We start from the raw sequence: 13,339 nt of genomic DNA, 5'->3' as shown, positions 1-13,339 counted from the left end.
AAACTGGAACCGCCAGATTTGGAGCAGAAAATAATATCGGCCAAAAAAAAAAAATTGTGCACAACAAGCCTTACAACAGCTTTCTAGTAAGTTGAGCAATAATCCGCTCAGACTCAGTCGCTCAGAAATGGAACAAATATATTTAGAGAAATGTAAGTGCACTGCGGTACAGTAGCTCATAAGTGGCAGTGATGTGCTAATGTTCTTATCAGTTTTTATCCCATTTTGATCCATCTGATGTGACAAAACTGTATTTTTAGGGTTTACTGTGGTTGTGAAATGTAATCCACAGTGAAATGTTCCTTTTTTTTGCCATTTAAAGCTAAGCGCTGAAATCCTTTAAAGTGTGGCTGCGGAAAATGTGAGGCAGTGTGAGGCAAAAAATGATTTTGTTGTCGCACACATGGAGAGCGGGGGGTGGGGGGTGGGGGGGGGGGGGAGCCACGGTGCTGATAAATGTCAAGACAAACGTGTTTAACACAGTCAATAACGTTTTGGTATCATCAGCTTCATGAGGCAGATCTGTGCCGGGGCGGTTTGAGCACCGCCAGCCTCCGTCAGCAGCTGTTCCCTTATAATGGAAACCTCTCTCTCTCAAACACACACACACACGCACACACACACACACATGCAAAGTTCTCCACACCTTTTGCACACTTGCAGCAATAAACACCCTCACAGTTTCTCTTACATGCTCACACACTCTCTCTCTTTCTCTCTCTCCCTCTCTCTCTCTCACACACACTTTGTTGCTCTTTTGACCCGTGAACTTTCTCTCTTTCTCGCTAACACACACACATGCAGACACACCAGTTCTTTGTTCTTGTAGCCAGTGATAACGATAGCAACACCATTATGCACTGTGACAACACTACCTCCCACTTACTCTCTATAGCGGTTCACACCATGGTACAGTCTCTGCTGCTGTCTTTCTCTCTGCTTCCCTCCATCTCTCTCCTCTCACTCAGAATAGTGTTGAGGTCAATTATCTCTGAATTTGCTTACCCAGTAGGCTGACTACTTCTGGCTGCTGGAAGGTGTTAAGTGGCCTCCGAGATTATTTAGAAGGTTTCTGGCATGTTTTTTTTTACCATGCTCCTTCAACACCTTCTCCTCCTGTTTGCTATTTTCCTTTTCCATTTGCATTCTGTGTTTTTCCGCCACCCTTTTTTGGTGTCGTCCTCTATTTGCTGGCCGTTCTTCTAGCCGTCTTTTTCTTTCTTCCTTCCTTGGCATCTGTCTGTCTTTGTCCATCTCAGATATTTATTTTATTTTTCATTTTAGTTGATGTTAATGTTTCTCACAAGATGAATGAGTCAGTGTTTCTGTTTAGCTTTAGAATACTTCTAGAACCTTTCTGCAAACTGATCAAGAATTGTGCAAGCAGCAAACATACATTTATTCTAAAAAAATTAATTGTACAAAAAAACTAAACAAATATTCAACCCTGTCAGTCTAAATATTATGTTCATCAGTTAAAATCCTTCATTTTCTATGGTACCTAATGGCACTTGCACTCTATTGGTGTGCTATTGGTCACTTCATGTGATGCTTCAGGCGATTTTCATATTATTTCCCCTCTTTGTTGGTGCATATTTTAAACTATTTAAATACTGTTAACAGTGTGCATCAACAGTAAGCATGTGTTTTGTGTCTTGACTCTAGGCGACATAGCACCACTGCCATCTTGTTACCTAATTCATCCACAACAGCTCTTTACATTTCAGGTTGTTGTTGATGTTTCTGTCGCCTAATGTGCTGACTTGACGAGTTTCCCATCTAACTATCTGACTGTTGATACATCAAAAGTTGATTCTGTGTTGGGATTAGGTTATTAGTACGTTGTTGAATGTTAACGTCATGTATACCTCTGGTAGCTCCCGTCTGTGTCAGTGTGTGGTGGCAATGTTCCTTGCTTTGTTTTCTTTCTTTCTTTCCCTCCACCTCTCCTCTACTTCCTCTGAACAGTAAAGCCCGGACAAAACTCCAACGGTGATAAGATGAGAGCAAGCCACTGAGAGGTACGCAGTGCAAATGGGAATTTTCAATAGATGGGTCTTGAAACCTATTGTCAGAGGGAGATGAAAAAGGACCGAAAAGGAGTGAAAGAGAGAGCGGATAAAGAAGAAAGATGGAAGGAGGGGAGCATAGATGGAGGCGGACAGGGAGACAAAGTGAGCTGTAGAGTTTTTGCCCTGGAGGGAGCCGGTTTCCAAAGAGGGAATGAACAGCAGAGGAGGGAGTAAACGAGACTTTGAGAGAGAGCGCTGCTGGAGAGAGGAAGAGAGAGCTGAGGAGGAGGAGGACGAGGAGGGATGGGGATGGACTAAAGAGTGGAGGAGAGGATGTGAAAAGGGAGGACAGCAGTGAAGAAGAGGTCGTCATGAGAAAATAATAAAAAAAAGAAGATGTGGCAGACATGGCTGGACACACACACACACACACACACACGGACACACACACAGAGTGAAGGTGTTTAGCATAAATATGGTGTGAATAATGAAAATGCTGGCGGCTTCATTTTGAACACAGCAGCTAATAATTAAAACAGTCAGACCTCACACTGTGGGCTACAGAGACAGCACAGAGACTGTTATGTGTAAGCGGTAAATAAACTATATTATCTCTCTGGGGGCTCTCGTGAGGGCTGCGGCCTTGGGTGCTGACAACATATTCACAGTGCTGTGAGCGTGAAGCACCTTCACCCACTCGCTTCACCTCCAGTTAGAGAAATATGCAGGTTTAGTGACGAGTGTTTGTGTTTTCTCGACTGACCAAAAACATTCCTATCTTTTACTTTTAATAGCAAACACAAACTCGGATTTAAGGCGATTCACTGTTCCTGCCAGCATGTTAATCTTGGCAACACTGAAGAGCCTTCGCAATGGTAATCAGACCGTGGGACACTAAAAAGCCAGTGGAACCCTCCCAGATGATAGCTTTTAGGTGGGTTGGCAGCTCCTTAAGGCAGGGTGAGGCAGGTTTCATTGCAGGTTTTTACAGACTGACACCCCTGAAACTGTGAGTAAAATCCTCCCACACCACGCTGCGATGATTTCTCTGCTTAGCCATCTGCGATAAAGGAGTAATATTCATAAAAACATATTCAGTAACTGCGTTAAAAAGTAGCCTGCATCACATCAGCCGCGTACCATGTGACCTGGCTAATGTCTAAATGAAACATAAACAGCTTTAAAATCGGCCTGATGTATCGGGCTAACACGGCTCTCTATCAGCACAGGAGGAATACATTAAATTTATCTGCACAAAAAAAAAAAAATACACACCCATCTGCCTGCAATATTATGTGCCAGGAGATGCTATGATATACCCCATCTCTCGGCAAAACACACATTTTCACACACGACCCAGCATGCATATACATCGTATCATGACAGTGTGTGGATAAATAATCCCATTAAATAAGATTGAGGGTCTTTTTTCTGATTCAAAGCATTCTCTCTCTCTCTCTCTCTCTCTCTCTCTCTCTCTCTCTCTCTCTCTCTCTCCATTTCTTTCTCTCTCTCCATTTCTTTCTCTCGCTCTCTCTCCATTTCTTTCTCTCTCTCTCTCCATTTCTTTCTCTCACTCTTCATTTCTTTCTCTCACTCTCTCTCTCCATTTCTTTCTCTCTCTCTCGCTCCATTTCTTTCTCTCACTCTCTCTCTCTCTCCATTTCTTTTTCTCACTCAGTGTCTTGCTCAGAATGAGGTATGCACAGGAAGTATCTTCCGACAGGCAATTTACAGGCCGGACACCCTCTCTCTCTCTCTCTCTCTCTCTCTCTCTCACACACACACACACACACACACACACACACACACACACACACACACACACACACACACACACACACACACACACACACACACTAAAAAACAGTCCACCAGAAGGCACTCTTAGATAGGTCACAATAACTCTCGCTAGGTTGAACTTGGCACTTATGCCTTTGGAGCAGAATCCCTGGAGTCCTGTGTGTGTGTGTGTGTGTGTGTGTGTGTGCGTGCGTGTGTGTGCGTGTGTGTGTGTGTGTGTGTGTGTGTGTGATGACAGACGAAACAAGTCATTTAAAATCCAATAAGATGTGAAGTACGTGTGGCCTCCTGGTGGAAAGCTAAGGTGTGGTACTGAAGGTTTGAATCCAGCTGACAGGCTTTGTTACCTCTCACCCACCAACACTTCATCTCTCTCTCTCTCTCTCTCTCTCTTTCTCTCTCTCTCTTTCTCTCTCTCTCTTTCTCCCACTATTATTTCCCATCACTCTCCATTTCATTATTATCTCGCTTACAAAAAAAAAGGTTCCACAGGAGCTAAACTTTTTGAAAAAGAAAGACAAACTTCTGTGCGAAAGGTGCTGTTGCTGAGAGAAGTGAGTGAACTAAAAAGCGATGCATCTCCTGCCAGCCAGTCAGTCAGTCAGACGTTCTGTTTTTGGCGGTGTTTACTTTTGTTCCTCATTATAAAGAGACAATGAGTACACTCCAGAAAGGCTATAGGGTAATTATCAAAGCTTATTCATGCACGGAGTCAAGAGCGGTCCCTGCATACCTGAGAGATCTATTGGAATTCAATACGTCAGGTCAGACATATTCCTGCCCGTCGCCCTCACAATCGAGCACCATCTTGACATTCTTTGCAGCGCGTGTAGCACTCTGTGAACACGGCTTGGTAATTGGCTTGTGTACATCGCTCTCTGATCATTTTGGATAGCGTGGCAGTGTTTGCTTATCATTCTTTGTTGCCATAGTAGGTTGTGATTTGACATTTGGTTCCACTTACACCCTTGTGTTGGTCCAAATTTAGAGGTTTTGGTTCTTCGGCAGCTTACCGATATGAAGAACAGATGCGTTATACTGTGGTAGTTGGTCTTTTTTTTTTCAGTTTTCTTGCAACAATGGTTAACTGGTTGTAAAGACATTTGAGCATGCATTCACCAAGAAGCACAGGCAATAACGAAAAGCCAGCTGATCTCAGAAAAGCCCTAAAATATCCAGTCAACATGTATCAGCGTGTCAAAGTGTGAAACAAAGTAGAGCTTTGCAACATATACCAACAAACATGTAAAGGGTAGAAATGTAACACTATCCTACATACGAGACACAGAAACATTATATTTGAACGCCCACTGTTTCTCGTTAAGAGTCAGGAAAACATTGCCAGCAAAGGCACACAGTTGGTGCAAGTCCCAAAATCTCAAATTGAGCTTTTTAAAAAAAAATACAAGTTCCAAATGAATTACATGCACCACATGTCATTGCAGTACTATTTTGTTTTTGCTGCAGGCAACACACTCAACTGTGGTGCAACTGATACAAAATCAGAAAATGTCGACAATCTGGAGCTCGCAGCACACTGATGCCGTTACAAATGTTCTGCGTGTTGGGCTAATATGAGAGAGGGACATTTGTTTTCTTATTATTCTGGTTCTCATTCAAATAGTTATTAACAAATCCAAAGTCTTACTGTTGAGGGGAACAGGAAATCTGTCATTTATTTACAACAAATATACACTGAAGTAAAAGAGACAAATGTAACATAAAAATAACTTGAGAATAACTATCAGAAATGAGATGATGAATGGCTCTTTATTCCCAAAATAATCAGTAGCCCCTGGCCATAGGTGCATCATTTATTCATAAATACTTTTATACTTGTCCCTCTCCATTAGCTTTCTCATCCTTTGATCCGTGAGAGATCAAAAAGAAATCACGCTTTGCATCAAATGAACTCCTCATCATCTTTGGTCTTTGCTTTCCTTTCATCACTGGGTTTGTTCTCTCTACCAACTAGTTCGTTCTACATCTATTTGTGACACATTCTCCACAGTAACAACCCCGATTTGGCAGAAATCTCAGCTGTCAGCGACACCGACCGATACATTTCAATTATCTCCCATTAACCTGCAGTAGAAAAGCTTAATGACAACAGTTCAGTTGTGTTCTTCACGAGGGTGCTAACAAGTGCTAGCTGTATCTGCTGTCTAGAGGTGAAAATTGTATTCTTTCTCGAGTTTATTTTTGCATCAGTGAAAAAGTTTTAATGAATAGCTCATTTATTTTAACTTTCACTATTTCACCAGTGTGAAGTTATAGGTAAGGGACCAGTGCAGCCGCTCTGAAGTCATCCTTCCTCAAACGAAAGCTCATCTCTGAACTTGGCTCCTACTCTCTCTGACCTCACACACTATCCCTTTGCTCAAACAAATGGACCTACTCACACACACACACACACACACACACACACTCTCACACTCACAGACACGGACATAAAGCCATAATGCAATATAATACAGCCTAATGTAAAAGCATTGTGTTTGTGTGTTTGTGGCTTTGTGTCAGAGAGCCTCCTAAATTGTTGAAACCTTCCCTTGTGTAATGCATCTCTCCCCGTATCTGGCATCTACCGGGGGATATATTCGGTTCAGGTTTTCTTGGGATCGTATTTTTTATTATCGATACAGTTTTAGCCAAAACAAGGCATAACCTCAATTATATAAAAGCACAGTTTGTTTCAGAGCCGTACTGCCTCCTACAATAGATTGCATAAGTCATAAACCTAGGCAATAACAAAAGCTACATAGAATCAATTTTGAAATGTTAGTCTTCTCAACTTAAACTCTACAGATTGGTTAGCTTTAAAAACAAAGAGGCGGAAGAGAAGAGTTGAATTTACTCTTAAAGTAACTGATGTATATTCATTTATCGTATCTTCTTGTTTGTGGTTTAGAAAGCAATTTGTTTGCATAATGAATTAAGTATATACATTTTATTGTTCAACATTCTTTTCGCTGAAGATGTAAGCTGACTGTATGACCATTAAAACAACCAGATGAAACCCACTATAAAGCTCTGTAAAGCGGAGGGGAGCTGCACATTTAGGTGATGCTTCTCTGTAGGTTTGTACGAGTGAACCCAATCGCATTGTCTTTGATACATTTTTATTATAGATATATATATTGATTATAGCCGGTAAAAAGGGGAAAAAGAAAATCTCCCAGCAAGGTTGCTTAAGAATAAGCCCGGCAAAAGCTAGCTCTGTGTGTGTGTGTGTGTGCTGTATTTTGTTCATCAGACCCACCTAACAAATTTGCATATTGAGATCCGATGACAACACTTGCAGAATCGAGGTAACAAGAATGAACAAAGGCCCTTATAGTAATGTTAATGTATAGATACAGATCACATGTTAGGTGTAAATGGGGCTTATTCCATTTAGTGAAGCTGCTTGTTATCCTTTTGCAGATAAGATTTTCTGTTCTTTACATTTTCACTTAGTCTTTTTTCTCTTTAGTACAGTATATAGCTTACCATGTATGGAAACAGATTAGACCAGAGACATGAGGAAGGCTGAAATCCATGACGTATTATAAGCTCATAGTATTTGCCTCAGCCTGCTGACCCACCGTTTACATGACATATGATTTTCTATGTGTTGTATAAGAGTTAAAGCTGCTTTTACTTCTAATCTGTGACGGTGCAAATGTTATCTATACAAACATGTTGTTTTTGCCACGACATAAACTGTGAATCTGAAAACTAAGATTGGTCTAAACTGCAATGTAACGATCAAGATGAGATGGGTGTTGTTGACTGACGACATACGGTCAGTTTGACTCTAAATGAGCTGTGTTTGTTAATGAGGAGAAAATGTGCCGTAGTCCTCAGCAAGTCCTCCTGTGCTGTCTCAGTCTGAGTCTCCATAAAGCTGTTCAGGACACGGTTATGAAATCATTGTTTCGGGGGCGGGTAATACTCTAAATCTGGCTACAACGGCAGTGTTTCCCCACACACAGGCTTTGATAGGGTGGGGTGCCTGGCAACATTAATGCGCAGGTATATTTTGAGACCCATATTTATAAATCAGGCACTCCCCTCTTACGTCTGTTTGTTCTACTTGTAAGCAAAGATTTTTTGAGCCTACCTTCAGATATACTTCTAAATTCTGTATTCTCGTTAATTATTGGGCTCTTTATACTGCATGTTCTCCATCTGTTTGTTTATATGCCATGAATTGATGGGAGGATTTCATATGTGCTGATCAATGAAGCCCAATTCATCTGACTGATCAGTGGATTTCTTTTTAAATAAAAGCCATCAAAAGGACGAGTCAGCCAAGGGCAGCAACGACACCCTCCATTTGTTACTATCGCTCATTGATTTGGATGAGTACCAATTCCAATATTGAATCATTAATAACAGGAAAAGTTAACAGCGTGCCAAAGTTCACAAGCATTGATGTGCTTAGTAACAGTCCAGACCTTGTTTCAAACTGCTGAATTATTTACATTTTGCAGTGAAACATTAATGCTGAATTTCATGACTGCAGGCTTGAAAACAAAGCTGAGGACGGTCTTTGAAACGCATGTAAATCAATCCCTGATTTCTAATAGATGTAAGCTACGGGGTTGAGGTTGCAAAGATGATGTAAAATAATGAATTAATAGCTGAACAGAGTCAGATGTCATTCAGTTAGACACAATAGAGAAGTAGGTCAGACAGCCTCTGGACGGCAGACATACTGCTGAGATACATGAAGCAGGGAGAGAGAGTCATCCCTTCCTCTTGACACCTGCTGTTCTGCCACAGGGCCCTGACCCGGGGCCTTGAACCCGCTCACCACTACACGCAATCGCTCGCTAGTAAACTGAACAAACTGCCACCAGGGAAAAATGTCCTCAGTACTGAAGAAAAACTGAGCGTAGTTTTAACCCCCGGGGTCACACTGCTGGTGTTTTTTTTTTTCCCCGTTGACAGTATGGAAGAAATTCTCTTCATTACATGTACAGTTTTCAGTCATTCATCATATTCTTGACAGCTGCATTAACCTAGATTTCCTAAGCTAGTATTGGCAATGGGGAAAAAAATACTACATGAAAGGAAATGAGAGAAATTTATCGCACAACTCTGTATTTCCCCTCAGCTCTACGGAGTTTGCATCTTTTTTGGGTTTAGGGCTCTAAAAGCTCTGATAAACCCACTGTTCTCTACCTGAGCACCAAACAGCAGGCAGACAAAGTAAGCATCCACTAGCTGGTGAACATATTTTTTTTTGAGGCTACAGAGCAAAATATTTCCCTTGATGAAGACCTAAACAGAGCTAAAAATGAAAGTGAATATCAAAATTACATTCACCGAGCTGCCAGAAACCAAATGAATGCTAAAGTTTGCTCCGTGTCTTCTGGGTGTGTAATCGGCTCTACTGTTTGATAACATATTCCACTTATCAATTTTGACAATATGTAAATGTTGTGTTTTGCACTGGCCTCAAGAAAATTTGGTGGTGCAGATTTAAGAATCAGACGGAAAAAAAACAACACCATGCAAGGATGGGTGCTTTTTCTCTCCAGTAAATCAAATCAACTTCATCCATGTCACTGTTCACTGCCAGTACAGCTCCAGTACTGAGCTGTAATAAAACCACAATGTCCTCATGGAGAATCAGTCCAGTCCTCCTACAGAACGGTTTAACATGTAACTATTGTTTTGGAAGATTAAACTCTTGAAGATCTTATTTGTTGTTTGTATTTTCACTATTTAATACTGTGGTAGTTGTCATTAAGACACCTTTTATTTGTCGGATATTGGCCTCATTTTAGCATCAGCAACCTGAATTCACAGCTAAGTCAGCAATACTAATACAATAAGACTAAAAGCTGCTTAGAAGATGAAATTAATCTGTCAGAAATGATTCTTTTAAGTTTAAGTATGCTGTGCTAAACGCATTGGCACCAACATATCTTTTAGCATATATATGCTGTGAAAAACATAACAGAAGCTCAGTCAGCTGAGCTTCACACAGGTGGTGCTGAGGATTTTTACACAGCCAAGTTCGCCTCTCAGGCGAAAGCAGGGCCTCTTGTTAGGAAGAGTGATGCCTGTAACAGATTTCAGGAAATGAAAAAAAATAAAAAAATACTGCCATTCAGACTCCGAGACGATACGGATGTCTGCAGGTTTTATTTTGTGTAATTTTGTGAGGCAATTTAACAATCTGTCAGATGCCTATTGTGTATCTTTTTTCCCCCCAACCCCTGCTTGGTTTATTGTGTGTTTGAAATGGAGCGTTATATAAGCAGCGCTCCTCTCCTGCTGTCGTATGGCTGAATAAGAGGAGATCAAAAGGGAGGCGATAGAGAAAGAGTGTCTGCTGCCTTCTCTTCTTTATTCCCTCCACATTCTGCCAATGTGCAGCTCCCTCTAACTGCATGACTTGCCCTGGATTCTCTCTTTCTCTCTCCCTCTCTAGAACGTTACACTTTAATCTCATGTTCTCTCACTTTTTTTTTTTCTCTCTCTCGTGTCCCCCTTTTTGGTCTCTTCGCCTCTCACGCTCCTTTCCCTTGTTCATCACTCCATCCATCAATCCATCCGTCTCTGCCTTTCTTCTTTAATCCCATGTTCTGTGCTGCTTTGGCCCCGAGAATCCCATTCTAATCCGCTGTCTCAATATGGCCCTGTATGACAGCTAATCCTTGTATATTCACGTGTGTGCGTGCATGCATGCACAGATGCATGTTTGTGTTTACATCCAGTGAGAGATGTTGCAGTTTTGCATAAATGAGTTAAATGACGCAACACTTTTGATTTGTGTGTATGGTGTCTCCTGCACCACATGAAGCAGGCCCTTTTTGTTGAGGTGTGTGTGTGTGTGTGTGTGTGTGTGTGTGTGTGTGTGTGTGTGTGTGTGTGTGTGTGTGTGTGTGTGTGTGTGTGTGTGTGTGTGTGTGTGTGTGTGTGTGTGTGTGTGTGGGGTGGGTGGGGGGGGGGGGGGGCAGATATTGTCACGTAAGAAGGGACATAGAGAGACAATCTTGGCCCATCTGACACGCATACAATAAAAAAGACCCCAAGCAATTATGAAAACCACACTGCTCATATGAGGGGATGCAGGGGGAGGGAGGAGGAAAGAGCGACGGGAGAGATGAGAGAAAACATGCAAGTGGGAATTTTATCTCTTTGCAAAGTGTAATCTCTCACTTTAATCTCCCTCTCTGACTGTTACTCTCTGAAGCCCTGCTGTTTAAAATCTGACTTTTTATTTTTGGGTCCAGCAGGTAGCTGCATAAATGATCACGCAGTCATAAAGTACAAGCACACATTTTTCAACAAGAGTACCAAAAAAAAAAGCCACCACCAGGAGCAATATAAATATGTTCTTAGTCCCTCAGCCTAACCTGCTAGAACCGTTCACCTTTGTTTTTCCCCTCTACGAACGCACAGTCATCAACCCCGACACAGATCATACCTTTGTTATCCATTTTCTGCCTCTCTCTCCCGCTCGCTTCCCCTCAAGTCATCCTTGTCAAATCATCCTCTCAACTTAATAGATGTTCATGCGGGTCCGTTAAGTCCCGGTCAGCAGCAGCTATACGCAGCCGGCAGGAGGAGGGAACGGGGGGAAAAGGATGCTCGGCTCTGCCCGCACCCGAAGCTCCGCGATGTGCGCTAGTTATCTCCCACCCTGTCGATTCACTCTGCTGTGGGTTAATGTGTTTGGAGCGAGTGTGTGTGTGAGACGGAGAGAGAGAGAGAGAGAGAGAGAGAGCGAGAGAGAGAGAGGGGGGAGAGAGAGAGAGACTAACCTCTGATAAAGAACCTCCCGGTTCTCGCTGTCAGTTCGCTCCCCTCTAACCTTCGTCAACTTCGCTCCTTCAACTCTCAAACGGCTTGTCATAACGTTAACGCAACATTACATACTCCTCTCTCTCCCTCTCTCCCTCTCTGCTGCGTGTCTCTGCCAGAGCGCAGAATAGCGGCAAAAGGTGCGACTAATCTCTATTTCCACATCGGTTTATCACGCAAGTCTTCAGGGCGCCTCCGTCTCTTTTTTATTTTATTTTTTATAATAAACCGATTGTGTTTAATAAAGCTTTAACAGGTGTCGCCTCCAGTGCACGTTCTATCTTTCTCCTCCTCTTCTCCGTCTCGCGCCGAGGCTGCACGCAGTGTTGTTGTCTGTCAATGTGTGTGTGTGTGTGTGTGTGTGTGTGTGTGTGTGTGCGGGTGTGTGTGTGTGCGGGTGTGTGGGTGTGTGGGTGTGTGGTGGTACTACTCTTTACAATGGCTCTCTGAGCTCCGTTACAGGGGTTCAGCAGGTCGCCATGGTCCAGCAATTACCGACAACTCACCAAGCATTAGACTGACAGGTACACGCACACACACACACACACACACACACACGCACACACACACACACACACACACACACACACACACACACACACACACACACATAATTGACTGTAGCATGTGGTGCTCTGGGGCCGCCTACATGCATCCAGTTTGGGGGCCTTTGAGATGGAAAATGAGTGGATTTTAGTCCTTGAGAGACAGAAGGAGAGAGCTTTCTCACACTTGGCAGTAAAGTAGAAAAAGGAGTTTGGTTCTATATGTCAGATTGAGTTTTACTTAAAACACAAAGGGACGGACATCTTGCTGTAACCGAGCTGGAAAGTCAAAGACGAGGTTCCTCCAGAGTCTATTCTCAGCTAATGACACACCGGTTCAACTGTTTTAATTCCGACTTTGTGACCAATGATTTTTATTTGCCTAAGGGGCACACCTCACAATTAATTTGCATTTATTACCTGCAGGGCAGTTCTCTCACAAACGAGTTCCCACTGCTTGGCCCTTTGGTGCTGCATACACAGCAATATTAAATATAGCTTTCACATGGGCGTTAGACACGGGACACCTTTTCTCCATCCAAACGCACACATGTGCACACTTCTATGTGCACAGCTCATCAGCACACAGAGCGTCTAGGGCTCGTGTAGGGGCCCCCTGGGGCCCTGGTTCCGGGTGCAGCTGCACCACCAGCACCCTCTGGCGCTCTTCCAGAGATAATTTCCCATTTTTTAGTCTGATTCAATTCAAGTGACAGTCAGACTCACAGTCCCAATCTGAATGAGGTAGTTCTACAGTAGAAGCTAGAGCCTACATGCCCATACTGAATTTTTGAATTCCGTTCTGACATCGGTATTAAAATCGGAGAAAGTATCAACATCTCGGCCGATGTTAAACAGATATCACACAAACAAAAGTTTTCCTGAGAATTGTAACCATGATATGTGACATTTAGCAGTTTTACAAACCTGTCGGTGTTTTCTATAATGGCATCACTGTTTCTAAATATATAATATATTCATTAACACAATGTATCTGCAATAAGCTAATATCTGACGTATTGGTCAGTCTCCACCGATCAACTTTGCCGTATATAGACTATTTGACATTTTAATGTAAATGAGGATGGACACAATAACATGAACACCTGGACAATGCGATTTAATCCGATTCAGTATTTGTTATGTATAATCGTTTTTTGTTAGGAGTGTTCG

The 13,339-nt window shown here is 42.4% G+C and overlaps 2 protein-coding genes across 6 annotated transcripts in view; one reads left to right on the top strand and one right to left on the bottom strand.

The window, feature by feature from the left end:
• The window catches only part of macrod1 (mono-ADP ribosylhydrolase 1), a 98,425-nt gene that overhangs the window by 36,300 nt on the left and 48,786 nt on the right, over nucleotides 1-13,339 (top strand). The gene's annotated exons all lie outside the window — the stretch shown is intronic.
• flrt1b (fibronectin leucine rich transmembrane protein 1b) overlaps nucleotides 1-13,339 on the bottom strand; it is a 32,573-nt gene that overhangs the window by 16,241 nt on the left and 2,993 nt on the right. Inside the window, exon 1 of one of the 3 annotated variants that reach the window (XM_068714947.1) lies at nucleotides 11,582-11,915. The exons of 1 other annotated variant lie outside the window; for it this stretch is intronic. The gene's annotated coding sequence lies outside the window, so the exon portion shown is untranslated. Of the gene's footprint in view, nucleotides 1-11,244; nucleotides 11,478-11,581; nucleotides 11,916-13,339 lie in introns of those variants that run through there. One more of the 3 variants, XM_068714945.1, reaches the window with a different exon arrangement.

Source organism: Cebidichthys violaceus, unplaced genomic scaffold (assembly GCF_023349555.1).
Source record: "Cebidichthys violaceus isolate CVI_PGR_0920_01 unplaced genomic scaffold, fCebVio1.0.p SCAF_2, whole genome shotgun sequence".
In the NCBI taxonomy this organism is placed as follows: Eukaryota; Metazoa; Chordata; class Actinopteri; order Perciformes; family Stichaeidae; genus Cebidichthys; species Cebidichthys violaceus.
This window is presented reverse-complemented; position numbering and strand designations above follow the sequence as displayed.